This window comes from Maylandia zebra, linkage group LG15 (assembly GCF_041146795.1).
Source record: "Maylandia zebra isolate NMK-2024a linkage group LG15, Mzebra_GT3a, whole genome shotgun sequence".
Classification (NCBI taxonomy): Eukaryota; Metazoa; Chordata; class Actinopteri; order Cichliformes; family Cichlidae; genus Maylandia; species Maylandia zebra.
This window is the reverse complement of record NC_135181.1, coordinates 24570907-24587571: the sequence shown is the minus strand read 5'-3', so window position 1 is coordinate 24587571 and position 16665 is coordinate 24570907.

Sequence of the window (16665 nt, the reverse complement as noted above, 5' to 3'; positions counted from 1 at the left end):
AAATGGATATAATAAATGGAGCCACTTGAGTTTTTTTTTTTTTTTACATGGACAGACAAGCAATGACCACAGCAGACCTAGGTGTCCGTTTTTTGGACACCTAGTCAGGTGTCCAAAAAAAGGTTTGCTCGTCTGAGTGGAACTGCAGGTGGATGCCTCATTGCTGGTATCGGCAGTCTAAGATTGCAGTGGTTCAACATCTTTCCCCCACACTAACTCAAGCGACATGGAGCTCCGCAGAGACAGACTACCCCTCCACCATGCCGGTGTGTCGCGATTGCTGTCATCACTCCAGGGTTCCAGTGGTGATGGCTGTTTGGCCAGGATGCATATACTCACCATGCATCTTACCAAGCTGACTTTTTTTTCTCTTTAATAAAAATTGACATGTGAGTGGTCTCCAACAGCCGTATCTTACTGACTGAAATAATAACGGGAAATATTCAACAGAAAACATCTGAATCTTTATTGGGGATACTTTCACTGCTTCTGCACATCAGTGAGTCCCTTAACAGTAAATCAAAATGGACTTATTTTCACTGGACCTCAGCAGAGAAGAGAGGGCCATCCTTTTATCCAAGAGGCCCATTCATTTAAATAAGTAAATGTTTCCAGTGACATGGTGTCCAGTTTGGAAGCACACAGTGTAAATTTCAGTGATCAGTGTCACTCACTGATTCAAGACGAACCAGCTGCAGACTTGTTGGCACGCAGTCTCATTATTTCCACTTTTAACTCGTCCTCAGCAAAGCAAATTTGACGTACAACAGCCAAAGAAGCTCAGATTTAAGCATAATGAGCTTGTTGCTCTTGCTGAGGTGCCAGACATATGTACAAAGATCATAAATCATCACTGGACTGTGTGGATAAACATTAAAAAGTGATTGTATGTATTGTACCCTCACACACAGTGATCACATGTCCAACAGCTGGAAACACTTTGTGCTCCAAAGCTTAAATTCATTTGTACAAATCCTCATTTTATTCTCATTTAAAAAAGACAGCCCTTGAGTCCGTCTCCAGTCAGTCCCCAAAGACTAACACGTTAAAATGTCCAAGTTTACACCAGAAATAAACATGTTTGAAGCCTGCTAATAAAGCTGTTTTAACCTCCTATAGATTATTTGACCCTTCATATCACCTGAATGGGATAATTCAAGCACCTGTTTGAATTAAATCTTAACATTATGGGTTGTTGTCAAGTTGCCAGGTTTTGGGTACCCATAGTTGTCTGCAAGGCCTCACCCTAGCTAACTGGACTCTCAAGGGCAAGAAGACATTTTGCCACGCCCACATGCCTTGTCAATTAAAATATGAGAGATGTTAAAATGTCTGAGGTGTTTTTCAAAGAACACAAATGTTAGTATGAATACTGGCTCTAAATATCTGATTGTTCCCTTTAACTCTCATGGCTGCAATCTGAAGTACTTACTGGTTCAGCTGAGGGAAGTTCCTTTCATCGCGGCTCCTCATTGTGGTGGAGCCACACGCTAGTTTATGTCTACACTGCAGCTCAAGCAAAAAAAAATTCAGTCAACCACAGCAAAGCAATTCAAGCTCAATTTAACTTACTTTTCTCCAATTGTCATTTCACCTCACCCTCTCTGTTGTGGTAAGCCCCACCCACTGGGGGGTGTCACGGTACCTTGGAGCAAATAAACAGCTTGAGTCAGAGTTGGACAAAAGTTGTGAGCGCACATACAGAATAGATGCATTGGGGTATGCATGCACACATCCTGAGTAAGAGCCAGTATTGTGTTGAGGGGAAAATTTGGGCCAGTGAAAGTCAAATGCATCATGCGTCTATTTAATAAACCATCAACCATACAAACCTCACAGTGAGACTGGTTTGTTGAAAGGATGTCACTGTTGGTGTGCAGAAACCACCTCTCTGGAGAAGTGGGACTAATCTGCATCAACCACCCACAAAACTGAGCTGCTACTAAAATCAAAGCCAAATAACGATCACGTTTAGTAGTACAATTTCAAAGAGGAAAATCCAAATTATAAAATGTCGTTTCCAGTGACAACTCAATCTTCAAATTTTCATAAACATCTGACATTAACATGCTGCTGAAAAGCGCTCTTCTGGTCAAACCACTTGAAGGCGAAAAGAGTTCCTTCAATCCTTTTGGGAAACATAGGAGTCCACAAACTCAACCATTAGAATCAAAGAGAGGCTGAACATATTTACAGGCATCACATCTCAAAATGTTAAGAGCTTCTCCATCCACCTCAATTTGTCTCTCCCTGACAAGCTGTTATGGATATGTGTTTGTGAGTGCTGCCGCTGCACAGGTGGTGCAGTCCGAGTCAGCACGGGTCATGCGGTGATGCTCTTAGATGGTGCCGAATGAACAACTCTGCTTATTTACACATCAGATAAACAAAGTGTTAACATGGTGAACTAAAAAACACCAAAAAAGTCAGGTAGGGAAGCTCGGCAACTGTTTATGCTCTGAAATGATATGATAAGCTAGAAGTAGTATTTGCATGACTGCACAGTGTGCAGCTGTGGGGTTATGTTCATGCTTGATTTGGCTGTTTGATCTGTCAAAACAACATCAGTCATGTTAATTTTTGTCAGTTAATATCAATATCTGCTCATGCAGTGTAATCCATCAGCCTGGCAATAAATCACGATTTTCCTGAAGGTAAAAATGTTCAGTTGATGTTGAAAACTGTATCATAGAGAGAACGCTCTGGTCAGTTTGTGACGTGAGTATTGATCATGTTTACACTGCGCTAATTGGGAGGATTTTTCCTGGCTCAGAATGCGATCTCACGGGTCTGGTCCTTGTAAAATGAACGCAATCAGTCATTTTGATGAATTATGTATTCTTCCGTTACTTCTGACTATTTGTTAAACAAAATACATTTTATGTCTGCGTAAGTCAGCATTACATGGTTGGGGTTTTTTGGTTTTTCTTTGGCTTCAAGCTAAAACCAACAATTCTTTGCATGAAAATTGATGATTGACACAAATGATGAACTTGAAACCAACTCTGACCTCCATCCTCAGAAACGGCCGTCTATCATAGTCTTGATGCCGACTTGTATCAGATATGCTTACTACAAAAAAGCAGGGTTAATGTATGCCTACCAGGAGGAAATTGGTGCTGTTTTAGCTGTTGTTGGTACATGATGGGGTGCCATTCAAAATCAGTTGTTTCACTGTTATCCCCAGAGCAAAATACAAGGAGCCTAATTCTTAGTCCAGTCCCTTTAAAGGCAGTACACACAATCCTCAAATCTCCAGGAAGCAACCAATCCAGGTCATAGTGAAGATGCCTCTCTTTACCTCGGTTCTCCCAGAGTCAAACATTTAATATTCCAGCCAGTAGACTCAAAGTACTCAAAACTTACTGAAAGTAAAGATACTCTAGAGTAGGTGGTCAGAAAGACTCATGACCTAGACTCATGACCAATACCTGGATAAGTTGCGGATTTATGGATGGATGTATTCTTAACGAGGAAGACTGCTAAATCTGCAAAATGAGATGGCAAAAATCACCAAGAGCAGATGGCCAATGTCTCTGTACAATCACTCAACCCTGGGAATAGAAATATTGCTTTTGACTATGAGCTTTTTAGACACCTAATCAGTACTGCAGTACAGACTGCCTGATTACTTTTACCACATCAAATAAAACTTTAAGATTGATCTGGTAAATGTGAAGCTTATATTACATATATTTATTTACTTTGGACAAAATTAGAACAACATATCATTCAAGCACAGACGGTACGATCACTGAAAGGATTATATTACAGTATGAAGTCAGAAAGAGGTCCTTGTGAGTGGCATCTGTGGGTACATTACTGCAGAAGGGAAAGGATGTAACATATCCTCAGATTTATTTTTCGCTCCTGCTGGAGAAAAGAGTAGTTTGGCCAGATGGTCACAACCTGCCATTGTGCAAATTTCCTGAATTATTATAATCTATTTAGTTCACTCACCACTTTTTAGTTAAACTGGAACAACATAGTGAGGGCCTCCCAGAAGTTTGACCTTTCAGAAGAGCCTCGAGGTTTACATAAAAAAGGACCTAAGCACATCCTCATGATGTAATGGGCAAAAGGGATGGATTTAATATCAACACCTTTTCTTTTTTCAAACTATTAATTGCATCTAATTTTAGTTCAGATTAAAGCAGATTAAAGAGCCACTTTTAGTGAGCATTGTGTCAGCTGCAGGTCTATTTTATGACTGCAATAACAAAGACAAGGAGGCGCCTGAATGCAACCTATCATCATGGAGACACTGATCAATTAAGGCCAAGAAGAGCAACATCTGGCATTTACTGCATCCAAACAGCTGTGTTTGTCCCACTTGTATTAAAACTCACCAGCAATGAAGCTTTTCAGACTAATCTGACTCTGCAGTCATCTTTGCTTTAATCAAGTGCAAGCTTGTGTCCTCCGTGAACAGAATGATAAATACTTGAGAGTAAACTCTGAAAGTGTACAGAGATGATGAAACTAAATAAAAGTTTAACATTTTCAGAGCCAATGTTGCTGCCATGATTTTTGTTTTCGCTGACAATAATATTGTCTCTTTACATGTGACGTTTTTATGTGCCAGAAGTGAAAAATGTGGTTTGGCAAAAGTTGTCCTAATTTTCCAGGCTGGTCTCTTGACATTAATCTTTTCTTGACTGATGCACCTGCAGTTTGGACATCCAGTCAGTGATTTATTCTCTTGAGGAGTCGGTTGCCTTCAATTGGCTTGCATATCCACTGCTGATTGCTGAATTCTTTAGTGCTGATGATATTCCTGATAGCTGGCGCTGAACCTGATATGACCCACCTTTTTGTAACAGTGTGGTTTTAGTTGTACATGTTTACATCAGTTTCTCTTGTATTGTTGGTGGAGATTTAGACTTGTAGAGTTTCCAGCCCAAGGCAGAGACATAAAAACTGTTTGCATAAGCACGGATAACAAGAAGTTTGCATTACGGAAGGATTTAAATCCCAGATGTAGTTATAAAGAAGACAGGCATTCTTGTTCTCAGCATTTTGAAGAATTTCCAACTGGTATACATCAAATTACTGAGAGGTGAATAACACTGACATGTTTTTGCAGTGGGGGTTTTCTCCACCTATGTGTTGGGTGGATTCATGTGGATGCTATCTCTCCCCAAACTACGACCATCTTGACATGTACATGCCCATCTCTATATCCATGGGTGTAGCCATGTTTTGAAGACCAGAAAGCCAATGGTGACTGGCTATCAGGAAATGAAGGCTTGGCTTTCAAAATGGTCTATGCTTTACTTAGGGGGCAGCTTCAGAACTACTCCATCTTTTGATTTTGATTTAATGTTTTAGTTTATAAAATCTGAAAGCCAGAACATAAAATAACATCTTCACATCATTATCTTTGCTTTTTGGAAAGAAAATCAGATTACAAGCATGTAAAACAAAACGGCAGCAAGGCCTCACACTTGAGAACACAGAGATGTCAGGCATTTTTTTTCCTCTTGATGAATGAATTAAACAATGAATCAATTACAGAAATTGCAGCCAGGGTGCGTGATTGATCACCTGATTGCATCACTGTTTTCCAAGCTCTAGCATGCCAAAACACAAGAACTAGGAAATGTTATCTGCAGCACACTGACTGGGATTTGCCAGAATTGGTTACAGGAAGTTAACACCAGTGTGTACTGCCCTTATCAGATGTGACCACTGCAGTTCCTTGATGCAGCTGCAGCATGAGGAGGTTTTGAGCTGCTGCCTCTGTCAGCTCCATCCAGAGACGCAACAGCCGGCTTCTCCTGGGAGGTCAGCCTGGGAGGTTTCCCTTTGGCAGCAGGTTCATGAGAGGAAGTGGGGATGAGAGACAGTCTGTGTTTTTTTGTTTTGTTTAGTTTTTTTCCCTCATACTACACATGGCAACTAAATCTTCACAATCACTGAGAGCGTGCTCAAGAGTTGAGAGTTTAACACAATAAACCCTTGAGTGTTCAAGCACTGACACAATCCAGCACGTCCGGATTGTTTGAGATAATATCTACCAGCCCTGGGGTCTCAGTCTGTGGCTTGGTCAGCAGTGAATCATTGCCATTAGCTCAAAGAAGCTCATTAATCACATAAATTAGTCTTGTGAAAGGTCATGCCATTCAAGCGGACAGAGGTGACCACAGGTGAGTGAAAACAAAACCTCAGACAGGTCGCTATTCATTCAAATGTACAGCATGGGACGAAGAGGGCAGGCATCTTAGGGGAAATAACAGAAATCTAAACTGATTGCATACAATGACTGCTGTGGTCTCAGCTTCAGGCTGATGGATTGGTTGATTTTCACCCGAACAAATTTTCATTGGATAACTTATATTTAACTCTGACTCAAAACCACAAACTGCATATAAAACACTGGCATAGCCTCTGTGATGTTACCTACTTGGGGATTTCTTAACTTCCGTGAAACCAGGTATGAGTGAGGAGAGGATCCTTTTTAACTCCCTACCTCCTATGTCTGTGATGTTCCATCAGGGCAAGCTAGGCAAGCACTGCTTGCCTAGTCAAATCTAAAACACAGACATTAATTAAAATAAACCAGAGTGAAAGCAAGCAAACTGTTATGAAGCTTCTTGCCCATTTGTGTCCATCCTTAGATCAATTACAAGCTACACTTTGTGGAAACACAACTAGTGTGAGGAGTTTGAAAAAGTTTTTAATAACTTCTAATAAAGTGTAATAAAATACTTAAATAAATTGATATTGATAGTTAATCACCACTAAGCACTAATTAGCAGATAAGTGCATTGTGCTTTTGCAGACTTAGTTTAGGGATGCAGCTTGATAACAATGTTAGCTAGCATTACCTGATGACTTATCAGTCCTGTCTTTTCATTTACATGTGATCACTTCTGGGTGAAAAACCACCATGATGGTCAGAACAGTAACTTTGGATTGGGCTGCATTTTGAAGCATCAAAGGGTGAAGTCACATTAGTACCGTAGTCAACAACAGACTGTATATATTAGTTAAGTAGCAGAGCAATTTTTACTGGCTAAACTTTGTTGAAGGTCAAAACCATTCTGTTAGAAATTAATTGTGGGATTTGTTTATCGAAATCTGCAAACCACTCAGTGGTTGGAGTTGAAAAATGTCCCGTCTGTGGCTGTAGGGTCAGTAGCTCTGATACCAAAAACATCTGGAAGTGATGTAACGCTGCTGCCTCCTCACACTCAGCATCACATTACAGACACAAAGATGTCCTGGAAGCTTGACCAACTTCACACAACACAGTGTTTTTGGTTTTTTTTTGTCTGTGTAACCCTTAAAAGTTGCGTGATTAATACCACTCTGCTTTTAAGCCAAACCATGAAATTTACAAGACAGGCAGCGAAGCGGAACCCTTCTAATCTTCCACTTGAGTCTTTGGGTTCATCAATCATACAGAGAACAGTTTAAAGAAGCTTCAACCAGAAGATTTGTTTTGTTTTTCTTGTTTTTTTCTGGGTGAAAATATGGCCAAAATCATGAGTAGATTATACAGAGTTCGAGAATAATTTTCTATCCATCAAATAACTGAATGGACTAACTGGTTGCAGCACACGCAGGAGAGTCAGCAAAGCAGGAAATCTGCCATAAAGTCTTTTAATGTATTAAAATGGTAATCGGCCTGTATTTGTATAGCACTTTACTATGGACTATGGACCCCAAAGTGCTTTACACATCCAGTCATCCACCCATTCACACACTGGTGATGGCAAGCTACATTGTAGCCACAGCTACCCTGGGGCGCGCTGACAGAGGCAAGGCTGCCGAACACTGGCGCCACCAGGCCCTCAGACCACCACCAGTAGGCAACGGGTGAAGTGACTTGCTCAAGGACACAACAACCAAGACTGTCTAAGCCAGGGCTCGAACCGGCAACCTTCCGAACTCCCAACTCTTGAGCCACGATTGCCCCGACCATGAAATTTACAAGACAGGTAGCAAAGCGGCACCCTTCTAATCTTCCACTTGAGCATTTTTTATTAACCCGAAAATAGAAATACAATACATGTTTGGGGTCAGGGCTGGGGTCCATGTATTCATATTTGTTGATTACAAGTGTTAAACCATCACCACCTCTACAACCTTAAGTAAGTGGATTATAAAATTGAGTCTTGATTTCCATCCCATTTGGATCTCTGCACATCACGTGCATCTTCTTCTCTCACAGATTTTTTGCTTGTTCATCATTTTCTACTTTGATTTTTACATTATGGTTAGCTGGAGGTAAAAAAAATCTACTAGGTTAGGTTTGTTCATAGGGAGCCATTTCAAGGAATACCTTTCAGTACTCACTAGGAAATATTTGTGTCACGGTCCTGGGTCTTTTGACCCAGCGTTTTGAATTTTAGTTTATGGTTTATGTTTAAGCCCTTCAGGTTTTCTAAGTTCATTTGTTATCATGCCTAGGTTGTTATAGTTCTTTGTCTTTAGATTCCCCTTGTGTCTTCCAAGCCTGTTAAGTCTCCCTTGCCCTTCATGTGTTTCATGTCTGTGTCTTACGTTGTCAAGTTCAGGTTGTCATGTCTGCGTCTTATATTTCCTGTTTTATTTTGAAGAGGTCTTGTGTTCCTGTGTTCATCGTGTTTAGTTTTACTCTTCCACTGTGACGTGTTATGTTCATGTGTGTCAGCTGTTCCCCCATGTGTTCCCACTTATCTCATTAGCCTCCTGTGTGTATTTAGTCTGTGCCTTCTCATTCAATCTTTGTCGGATCGTCTGCGTTTTCCCTTGCCATGTCCTGCTTTCAGGGTTTCCGCATCACATTGCCATGTTTAGAGATCATGTATCACTGACACTTGTGAGACACAAAAACATTAGCGTCCGCTGTTCACTGTGTGGGAAGAAAACGTATTTTTACAGCGGGAAAAAAAACCCCTAAACTTCCGAGCAAGCACCGACAGTACGCTGCCATGGGAATGTGAAACTCCGAGATCCGCTATGACACACCTGCACCAGGGCAAACCTCTGCCTGCCCCACTCCTGCTATACAGGTGAAAATAGAGCAACAGGACTGCTGATTCTTTGATTTTATTTATTTTCTGCTGTGTTTTACATGCATTTATTTGAAAGAGTGAGTGTAAACACAAAAAACTTTTTTATTGTATATCCTGGAATATGCAGAAAATAGGTTTAAATGTTAAACAAATTTCTTCCAGTCAGAGAATGTTGCATATAATTTAATGTTTGCTTCATGCGTAAAGTTAAAAGATTAAAACTAACAAAACTAGTTTCAAAAAGAGACTTTTTCATTTGATTACATTTTATGTGATGGATTATGCAGAAAAAATAGAATTGGGCTGAAAGATCTTTTGCTTTATTACCTATTCAGGTTGTAAATAAATTTTTTTTTAAAGTAACTAAGTAACTTATTACTTTTGAAAATAAGTAATCAGTAAAGTAATGGTATTACTTTTTGGGGGAAAGTAATCAGTAATTAGTTACTGATTACTTTTTTCAAGTAACTTGACCAACACTGGTGGCTACATTGCCCTTCCTGTCGCCCAGCAAGTTTGTTATTTAAGTTCAGTTGATTCACATTCCAAAAGAGAAGTTTCTCCACATGAAATTTGTCACTGTTGTTCATGCCAGTTTACAGATTTAAATGTAACATACAAAGTCGTACATGAAGACAAACGACTCACAAGAATAAAGACAAACTCTCTGGTGACGTCCTGTGGTGTCTGACAAAAGGAGGTTTGCAGCAGATCTTCTGGGTAATGTGGGTTGGGCTTGTTCCAGTGCATCCTGCATCTGCTTGATCAAATCTTGGGAGGCTCAAAGCCTTTGTGGTGTGGTGGAAGTGGATTGTTCCACTGTAGGAGATCGTTGCAGTGGTTGGTGTGCTTGCTCTGCAAAAGCGTTTACGTGGGTGGCATTTGACAACGTAACCTCCAGATGAATGCCAGGAGTCAAGGTTTCCCCAGCTAAATGGTGCATTGTAACAGGGTCCTTAAAAGCTGTGGTGGATCAGTGTACACAACAAAAAAGCTAAGCATTAAGGGGAAATAAGGCTGAGAAAATGTAACTTTTAAAATCGTAGGAGTTTGTCATATACTTTTATTTTACAGTACATTATAAATTTACTGTCTGTCTGCATATATACTTGCTTTTTCACTTTCTCCTTTTTACAAATTGCTTCCTCTTCAGTTTTTTGTGTCTCTGAGGAAGCAGCTGAACTACAGTGGGGCAAAAAAGTATTTAGTCAGCCACCGATTGTGCAAGTTCCCCCACTTAAAATGATGACAGAGGTCAGTAATTTGCACCAGAGGTACACTTCAACTGTGAGAGACAGAATGTGAAAAAAAAATCCATGAATCCACATGGTAGGATTTGTAAAGAATTTATTCGTAAATTAGGGTGGAAAATAAGTATTTGGTCACCTCAAACAAGGAAAATCTCTGGCTCTCACAGACCTGTAACGTCTTCTGTAAGAAGCTTTTCTGTCCCCCACTCGTTACCTGTATGAATGGCACCTGTTTGAACTCATCATCTGTATAAAAGACACCTGTCCACAGCCTCAAACAGTCAGATTCCAAACTCCGCCATGGCCAAGACCAAAGAGCTTTCGAAGAACACCAGGAAAAGTATTGTAGACCTGCACCAGACTGGGAAGAGTGAATCTACAATATGCAAGCAGCTTGGTGTGAAAAAATCAACTGTGGGAGCAATCATCAGAAAATGGAAGACATACAAGACCACTGATAATCTCCCTCGATCTGGGGCTCCACGCAAGATCTCATCCCGTGGGGTCAAAATGATCATGAGAACGGTGAGCAAAGATCCCAGAACCACACGGGGGGACCTGGTGAATGACCTGCAGAGAGCTGGGACCAAAGTAACAAAGGTCACCATCAGTAACACACTACAACGGCAGGGAATCAAATCCCGCAGTGCCAGACGTGTTCCGCTGCTGAAGCCAGTGCATGTCCAGGCCCGTCTGAAGTTTGCCAGAGAGCACATGGATGATACAGCAGAGGATTGGGAGAATGTCATGTGGTCAGATGAAACCAAAGTAGAACTTTTTGGTATAAACTCAACTCGTCGTGTTTGGAGGAAGAAGAATACTGAGTTGCATCCCAAGAACACCATACCTACTGTGAAGCATGGGGGTGGAAACATCATGCTATGGGGCTGTTTTTCTGCCAAGGGGACAGGACGACTGATCCGTGTTAAGGACAGAATGAATGGGGCCATGTATCGTGAGATTTTGAGCCAAAACCTCCTTCCATCAGTGAGAACTTTGAAGATGAAACGAGGCTGGGTCTTCCAACATGACAATGATCCAAAACACACCGCCCGGGCAACAAAGGAGTGGCTCCGTAAGAAGCATTTGAAAGTCCTGGAGTGGCCTAGCCAGTCTCCAGACCTCAACCCCATAGAAAATCTGTGGCGGGAGTTGAAAGTCCGTGTTGCTCGGCGACAGCCCCAAAACATCACTGCTCTCGAGAAGATCTGCATGGAGGAATGGGCCAAAATACCAGCTACTGTGTGTGCAAACCTAGTAAAGACCTATAGTAAACGTTTGACCTCTGTTATTGCCAACAAAGGTTATGTTACAAAGTATTGAGTTGTATTTTTGTTATTGACCAAATACTTATTTTCCACCCTGATTTACGAATAAATTCTTTACAAATCCTACCATGTGGATTCATGGATTTTTTTTTTTCACATTCTGTCTTTCACAGTTGAAGTGTACCTCTGGTGCAAATTACTGACCTCTGTCATCATTTTAAGTGGGGGAACTTGCACAATCGGTGGCTGACTAAATACTTTTTTGCCCCACTGTATATTGAACTCACAATGGTGACTTGGCCAGTAAGAGCTACCTCTTAAATAAGTACAAGGTGATCGTCCAGCAGTATTAACAAGTGAGGAGGACAGACTGCTATCCGGTCGTTAAGTCTGACGTCACTAGCCGTGTCTGGGTCTAAACTCTGCGGCAGGTCCATATATCAAACGATCACTATGGCATTACTGAGAGTTGAAAAACTGTCTAAAGTCTTTCATCTTTAATAAAATGATCAGCGTTCTGCTCTACCAGGTGTAACAATTGAGTTTAACATCCAGGCATCCATGAAAACAGAATTTATGACATTTAACGGAGTTAGAAGTTAGCAGGAAGTTAGCTCGCTAGCTTCTATCTAAATACAATATAGCATGTCCTGACTGCGGGGTTTTGGAAACAAATTCAAACGTACAGCTCTGTTATCACTTCCAACATAAATGAAGACAGAAAACTAAACAGCAGTGATGTTTGTAGGGTTACTGAAGTTTGGCTAGCTGGTATATAATGATGTGCTACGTGACCGCTAGCGACACAGCTATCTTAGCCTAATAGAAACAAGCTAACTTTTTTTCCACTCGATAAAAGTTAACGTGAGTGTTCTCGGTGGTCAGGAACAAATGTAATCGCATGGCAGGATGCTGTAAAAGGACCAAACTTCAGCCAGGAGAACAACTGAGATAATCCATCCACAATACGAGGTTAGTCATTCATATACTGCTGCATGGGCTGGGCTGTAGTTACATACTAAGGTTTTAAAAACTGAGCTTAAATAAATGATTAGCGGTAATAAAGGCCGAGGGAGGTCAACAGTGATCACTGACTGTTTTAGGAGCTTTTTGAGATTAAATAGAAGAAAATACAAAACATTAAACATGTTAACAACACAAAAGCCATATTAAACGCAGACTACTTTAGGCCCGGAAGTAAGAATCGTCAGATCATCACTTAACGACCGGATAGGGTTATGTGAAACAGCAGCCACCTGTGGCTAGGGACAAACGTGTATTTGTTAGACAGTTGGCTAGTTGGTGGAGGTTGCTGGACTTGCAAGGCAAAATTGGTTATAATGCTGCACTTGTGATTAGGGATGGGTATCGTTTAGGTTTTATCCGATACCAGTGCCAAATCTGTACTTTTGAAACGGTGCCAGTGCTTAAACAGTGCTCGAACCGGTGCTTAAAGAATGGAGAACACAAACTTTGTCCAAAAATCTCTTGTTTTTATTTTTAGCAGTCTCTTTTTTTTCTGCAAATTGTCCAGCCCCACACATGTGGCGATCCGCGCTAACTTGCCAATGGAGATTTACCACACCCACAGTAGATGTGCTCGGTGTGAGGTCTTGCAGCAAGCTATCAAATACGGTGCATTTCTCGGCTTTTAAAAAACGCTATGCGTCACCAGGTGTTTCATGAGATTTGAGGTGTTACCTCCTTTTGCACAGTATCACCTTAACCTCTTAAGCCCCAAAGGGGTTACTGAGCTTCCTGCTTGAAAATGCAATGCCCAAATTTAATTGATTATTTCTCTGCAATTACAAACTCTGTTCTTACAATCTTGGTATCAAAATAAAGCTAACACTTGTGAAATTTCATCAGAGGTGTAAATATTGAAGCAGATATTATTACTGTGTCAAAGTTACTGAGATTGGAACACAGAAAAAGTAAGTAGATTTTATCCTTGCCTATTTTTTTTCAACCCTTTTAAAAATATGCCTCAGTTCACATTTAATTACAGATATTCAGTAACCAACATATAAACATCATCTATGCAAAGATTTGTTTGTAAAGTGAAACAGTGAAAAATTACAGCACTGTCAATACATGAATATCCAGACGTTGTACAAAAATTTTGGCACACAATTGGACACCATGCCAGTTGAATTGTTTAGGTATTTAAGAGCAAAAATTAATTAATTTTATTAACATGCCTAAAAATGCTTTTTTTTTTCTTTTTTTTTTAAATACATTTTTGAAGAATTAACCACACATTTACATGGTAATGGGCCTTTTCTGCCGTGCGCATGGAGTGTTTAATTGGCCTCTGGCCCTTTAAACTCTGAGGGGCTGTAACTTCGGTTTCTTTTGGTCAATTTGCATGATTGATACCTCCTTTTTAATCGTTTGAGCCAATAGAATCACAGTAACGATGCCACGTTCATGTTACTTCAACCAATCAGACGTTCCAAGGCCAAAACCCACGTGGGCCCAAATTTACTGCATGTGACATCTGTCCAGTCACGTGTCTATAGGTGGGTCAAAAATGGAGGTTTTTGACGGAAAACGGATCTGATGCGGCTAGGTAGGCGTGGTAACTGCTGATAATCACGTGGCTACCGGCGAAAATAATAGAGGAAATCTGGACAGTGAGCCAATTTCTGTCTTGGCGCATTTGCGCCGCTATGTGTTTTTGTGGTCTTCTTTTGCAGCTCATTCAGTGAGTTTGGTCAACGTGTGGTGAAACTTGGTGTTTGGAATTGGTGATAGGCTGGTTATCTTCCAGAGCTATCTTTAGCCAGTTACATGAAGTCTGGAGAATTTCTGGTTCGGCTTTGTTTGTTTAGCGGACTTGTGCGCATTTACGTAACTGCTCATTTAATCATGGCTTGTTTTCGTTGAGTTTGGTGGTTATAGAAATGGTTTACCTGACATTTTAACTGAGATTCAGAAGTTTCTGTGGATACCACACATGTCTGGACTTATATTTCTCACCCTGTGTTATAACCGATTAAACGTGATCATCTCCTTTTTGTCCCCAGTACCAGGGGCCTGGTGCTTAAAGCACTTGTTGCAGGCTGCTAAGTTTGCATCTTTTGCTGTGAAGTATAGTCTGACTTTTGACGGCTTTGCCTTGGGCATTTTTAATCTGTAGCTCTGCTCTAAATGAACGTATACGTACATGGGCCCGGCTACTATCCTTGGAAAGGTAAAATGATTGGCTAGAATCCAAAGTGTATGACATCTCAGGGGGGAAAAGCACCGAAATGTGCGCTGCTTTTTGGTCTGGTTACTACCGTTTATGTCAGAACCGGTGCCATAATGGTACCGGTACCGATCCCTACTTGTGATTGCTTTAGTTGCTAGCAGATTTTTTGCATGGCTCCCTGGCCTGGCAAATTGCCCTCATCCCTAAGAGGGTGACCATCCAGGAAAAAGGGAAAGGAAGGTGGAGCAAAGGAAAGGGAACAGCTGGGCGTGGAGTTAGTCATTCATATAAGTGTTTGGGACAATGCATAATACAAAGACTTTTGTGGAGCTAAAAGTTCATGTTTATTTGTGGTTGCTGGGCAAGGGGTCCAGTGGTGGAGGAACAATAAAATTTGGTATGAAAGTGTAGTATCAGGTAAATGTTAAGTGGTAGGAACGTTTCTGCTGGGTTGTTGTTGTAGGGGGGGATGGAAAATAATAAAGGACACTCATAGGAGTAATGGGGCGTCTCGTGTGTCTGTGTGTTATGCCTCCAGTCAAATAACATCCATAACCTCAAATAACGGAACATGGTGTCAGAAGACAACCATGTTCCGTTATTTGACAACAGAAGACAACTGGAAACGTTAGTTGAAAGGTTTTGGCGTCGGTGCCAGGTTAAAGGTCGGCCATAGAGGAGCTGCGCGAAAAGAGACGTGGCGTCATGAGTCAGTTTCAAGTCACCCCGCCGGAGAAGTTCACTTTTAGGTCCGACGACTGGACCAAATGGATAAAGCGTTTTGACAGATTTCGCATCGCGTCTGGATTGGAGACGCAAGCGGACGAAAATCAAGTGAACGCCCTTATCTACACTATGGGCGAGGAGGCAGAGGACATATTGGTATCCCTGCACCTGACTCCCGAAGAGGCGAGCGATTATGAGACCGTTAAAAGGAGGTTGGATGCTCACTTCGTAGCCCGAAGAAACATCATATTTGAGCGAGCGAAGTTTAACCAGCGCCAACAAGAGACGGGTGAGTCAGTTGACAACTTCCATACTGCACTGCATTGTCTGGCAGAACATTGTGGATACGGGACTTTGCATGACGAAATGGTGCGAGACAGATTTGTCGTGGGTCTGAAAGACAAACGATTGTCAGAACAGCTACAAATGGATCCAGAACTAACGCTAGAGAAAGCGCTTAACAGAGCCCGACAAAGTGAGCTTGTAAAGAAGCAACAAGAGATGCTAAGCACTAACTTTAAAATGGATATTACCAACTCACAACTGAACCGCGTCCATGCTAAACGGCAAGAAGGGGCACGTCCCAAGCAGCTGACACCGCTACATAAACAAACCGTCAAAACACAGAAAGAAAAAAAGACACAATGCAGAAGATGTGGAGACATAAAAGGTCACAATCTTCAACAATGCCCTGCGAGGGAAGCCGCATGTAATTACTGTAAGAAAAAAGGACATTTTGCCAGGATGTGCAGAAACAAAAAACTGTGTGAAGTCAATGCTGCAACAGTTTCAGAGAACAGCGATACAGATGATGAGGTCGCTTTCTTGGGTTCCCTCTCTGCGGACACCAAAGAGAGTCCATGGGTAACAGAGATACATGTGGACAAATGCAACACATTCTTTAAAATCGACACCGGAGCGGATGTCACAGCAGTCCCAGAGACTTTCTACACACAGCATCAGTTGGGGAGATTGGATAAGCCCAAAAGGGTTCTGCAGGGCCCAGGAGGAACACGTCTGAAGGTAAAAGGCATGTTCACAGCCACTCTCAGCAAGAACAACCACAAAACCAAAGAAGACATTTATGTCGTAAAGGGTTTATGCACACCGCTGCTGAGCGGGCATGCTGCAGTGGCACTACAGCTGGTTGCTAGAGTTAATCATATTAGCTTAGACTCTATTGACGCTGTCAAACAAGAATTCCCCAAGCTTTTCAACGG